This window comes from Pteropus alecto, unplaced genomic scaffold (assembly GCF_000325575.1).
Source record: "Pteropus alecto unplaced genomic scaffold, ASM32557v1 scaffold71, whole genome shotgun sequence".
Taxonomy (NCBI): Eukaryota; Metazoa; Chordata; class Mammalia; order Chiroptera; family Pteropodidae; genus Pteropus; species Pteropus alecto.
The window spans coordinates 11930315-11934747 of record NW_006433024.1 but is presented as its reverse complement, the minus strand read 5'-3'; the positions used below and the strand labels follow the sequence as shown (position 1 = coordinate 11934747).

The 4433-nt window shown below is 42.0% G+C and overlaps 1 pseudogene; it reads right to left on the bottom strand.

Annotated features, from left to right (window-relative positions):
• Positions 1-206: 206 nt before the first annotated feature.
• LOC112476712 lies at positions 207-324 on the bottom strand (annotated as a pseudogene).
• Positions 325-4433: the final 4109 nt, after the last annotated feature.

Here is a 4433-nt window from a genome sequence, read left to right as displayed (position 1 = left end):
TGATTCTCAGTGTGGTGGTTAAGCAAGCTGCCTCTGGAGTCAATGACCAGGATCAAGTCATGGCACCTCAACATCCAAGCCTTATGATTTTGACCATTTTTATTATTTATTTATTTATTTAAAATGTTTAGGCAAGGCAACCCTTGTTCGACCTCACAAATTGCAAGGACCTAGTCAGCTTACAATCCCTTGTTTTTTTTATTTTATGCCGACAGCATCTGTTCTTCCTAGGTGGTGTCCCATCCAAGTACTAACCAGGCCCGACCCTGCTCAGCTTCTGAGATCAGACGGGATCGGCTTGTTCAGGGTAGCATGGCCATAGACCGAACATTTTAAAATTCTCTTTGTATTTGAGTTTCCTGAACTGTAAAATGGGCATAAGAATTATACCTGCCTCAGAGGTCATGATTAAGTTAAATGAAATAATACAAGTGAAATGACTAGAATGGTGCCCCACACAAGGTAAGGTGTTTAAAAATGTTATCCATTATTATCACCTGGAAGCTTTCCTATGCAGCTGCCATAGCTAGAGGGGTAACGATGGAACTGGCTCACACTGGTTTAGGATGGCTGGCAGTGCACACCTCTTCCAGACCCTACATTCAGTGACAGCCCATTGGCAGCTTAAAATTGAGAGTATTTACACCATGGAAATTGGCAAACATTACAAATCAGCTCTTCTCCCCTTTTCCTACCTAAACCCAATTATGAAATGTTTACCAACACACTGTTGGGTACAAGGGAACCCACGGTACCACTGGACCTGCCTTTCCATAACTCTAAGGTCAAACCAGAACAGGGAGGACAGCCAGATTGAAGGCCACTACCCAATCAAGCTGATGGGGAGAGGCAGATACTCTCCCTCCCCTACCCCTGTAGTCTTCGCCTTTATCTATCCCTGTGACAAGGCATTAGGTGAGACACCTGTTGTCAGAGACAATCTTTCCAGACATCATTTCTACCCCTCTTACTTTTTGAGTATTCTCTTTAGCCAAGGATCTTTAACTGTAAGTGACAGAAAAAAAGAAAAAGAAAACTCGGGCAAACATAAGCAAAAGTGGAATCTAATGGTACGAAATGGTATACTCACAGGCTTGAAAAGAAGTTTGAAGTAGGTGGCTTGGAACAGATAGGTCCCAAGCAGCTTCAGAAAGTTCTGGTAGTAAGAACCCCTCAACTGTCTCACCAGCTGGAATAAATAGGCTTTAAGTGTTTTTTTTTTTTTTCTTGCTTAAGATGCAAAGACTTAAGAGGGAGAATCTAACTGATTGAGTTTAGGTCACTTGCCCACTGTTGGCTGTGTGGGTATCTAGAACTAGGAATCAACAAAATTAGCCACAGCTGGGTAATTTCCCAAAGTAAACCATATGCTCTTGTTGAAATGGATGCTGGGTAGCCACAAACCATGGAAAATGTTTGTTCTACCTTCTTAGTCCTCCTGGTGGGAAATTTTTCGTGGTCCCTTTCTGCAAAGGGGATGGTCATGCCAACCAAACTTCCCATGCATGGTTCTTCACAGAATGTGATGGCAGCATGGATCAGTGAAAAAACCCCAAGGCCCACCAAACTGCAGAAAAGAATAACTTCAAGGGAATTGTTCCCTGCCTTTAGCTTGAATAATCCCAAAGTTTATGGAGTTCATGAGAGTCCACTTCATAGAGCGATCTCCATGTGGCATTCTCTGGGGAAAGACTTAAGAACTTAATCGGCCCTTTTCACCTCCAGTTTCTCCTGCTCCTGCTAGGGTGATTAATGTAATGATGGCTTTGATGACAGGTTCACAGAATGCCCAGGGACCTATAATTTTGGGATGGCATCCTAGGACGATTTGTTTCCTCCCATGCTCCCGTGCATTTTTACAGGCACCATCTAAGCACTCAGGAAAGTCTTTCATAAACCTGTCAGAAGTACTGCTGGGCCTTGGTGTGCCTTTTCTACTTTGAGTTGCTCTTTCTTTCTATTCTTCATTGTAATCGATTTCAGAAAGGTGGTTTTATCTCCTTTAGTTCATTTTTTTAAACAGCTCTGTAGATGATGGCCTCGTTTCTTTGACACTGTCTGGATGATCTCCCTTTATCAGCAGGTTAATATAGCTTTTCTTTTGAGGAATATGCTAAGAGATTGGTTCAGGGAAGATCAATATTAAACTGCCAAAGACATATGGAATCTGCTTTTGATAGATTGGGTCATGGGAGGGAGTCAACAAGTGAGCTTCTCATGAACTATTTTATTATGTGACAACAACACAGAAAACATCGGGTGTCTTCAAATGGGATTATTAAATGCAGAATATTTTACTTTATAACCATCTTTGATATGGGTAGAAATGGGTAGGAAAGAAGCCACTTATCTGTCTGTGTCTTCACATCTTTATTTTGTCCTAATGTTCAGTTCCTAATATTTCCTGTTTTCTTAATATGTGTTAGGCATTTTTCTAAATAGTTTACATGTGTTAACTCATAAAAGGTAGGTCTTATTATTATCCATATTTTCAGATGAGGAAACTGAGGGCCAGAGAGCAGAAGTACTACCCAAGGTCACAGAGCCAAAAAAATGGAGGAACCAGGGTTGGAATCCGAGTCTCGTTCTAGAATCTAGCCCCCTACCATGATGCTATAGTGCTTCCTTAAGGGCTAAGGGCTGTGTTATCCACCTCTTGCCCTCTGTGCCTGGCACTTAGCAGGTGCCTGCTTACCTTTCAGACTCAAATTCTGCAATTTCCCTTCTGCAACCACACTCTTCAATCACACTGGCCTTCTTTCATTTCTGAACAGCAAGCTCCTTCTCTCAGGGCCTCAAACATACAATTCCTTCTGACTGAAATGCTGTCCATTCCCTTTTTTCCCCTCTATGCTGGCCGACTTCCACTCATCACTCTGGTCTCTGTTGAAATGACACGTCCCTCCCCTATTAACACTTTCACAAGGCCATGCATTTTCCTGTCATCTCATTTATTACAGTAATGATTTGCTTAATGCCTATCTCCTCTATCAGACTCTATACTACAGGAGATCAGAAAACATGTTGTTGTAGTTTCCTGACCTGTCCCCACCACTGAACACAGTGCTTGACCCAAAGTAAGTAGCCTGGAAATATTTGTAGAATGGAAAGATGAGCAGTGTCTGCTTGCCAGATACATGAAAGGTGTGAATAAAGCAGGGGAACCAAAGGTAGGGCTTAGGATGACAACTCCATTGTTTTCAGGGCTTTGTACCATTATACCTTATACCCAGAGGATGTTATTCAAATAATATAAGGAGCAATCAGAACTTACTATTGGTCTTATTGCTAGGGCAATGGTCCAAGAGGCTTCCCGAAAGTCCAGGTATTAACCTGTTTGTGGCCGAACCATGAAAAAGTATAGGGGGCTGGTCAGAAGAAGGGCTAGGGTGCTTAGGAATGTGAAAGAGGCACTTGAGGACTCAGAGCAGTAGGCATTTATCAACCAAGCGGGTAGTATTTCAATAGTCTAATAACCAACATAACTGTGCTGATGTAGACTGCACATACCTGGGCCATGAGTAATCACTTGAAAATAACCCAATGGGGACTTTACATGGAGCACCAACTTCTGCTAAATCTAGAAGCATTACAATAATTTGTGTGGTATGAGTCATATTCTCAGGATCACAGCATTGGAAAAGAAACACACTTTCATGGAATTGGGCCAGGAATGTTATATTATAGGGAGACTTTGGGAGGGTCTCAACTACAAACAGATAGAAAAGGGAGCTGTACAGCAACTTTTTTGGACACCTTTTATTAGCTTGATGTCCTGATGTCTTTGACTTTGAGAAGTCAAAGATGCTTAACCTCCTCCTTCATTAGCATTTTTGTTGTTGCTAATAGGTCACTAGAGACAGCTCACTAAATGATGGAGCCAAATGTGCTGTCCCTAAAAATGCAAGGCTGAGACTCACGTGTGATAGCAAAGACTTTGTTTTCTTCACAAGGTTGGCAGAGTCTGATCATCAGTGTCAAGAGGCCAAAGATCAAGTGGTGATGGCTGAACTTGGCATATTGGGTAGCTGTGGTAGAGGCAAGAAGCTGACTGCAGATGGAAAGTAATTTTCCCTGAAGTTACTTGACCTTTATTTAATCCTAAATGTAACCTGCAGAGGCACTAGAGCTTTGCCTGCAATGTGGCATTGCTTTTGCTGGCTCTGATGATGATTGAAGGTCAGTCTGAGGCTTAGATTTTCCAGAGGCGAAGGCTGCCCCTTGGCCACTCTCCCACATGCGATTATTTTTAACAATCCCTCCTCATTCCCCTTTCCTCTTTTCCCCCAATATTTTCCTTTCTTCTTCCCTTTTAATCATTTCCCTGGCTTATATCTCAAACTTGCTAGTGGCAAACAGAACAGAATTTGTTCTTGACTCCTAGGTCACTTGTTTCATGAATTATTTCAGGTCAAATCCTATTAAAGTAAATG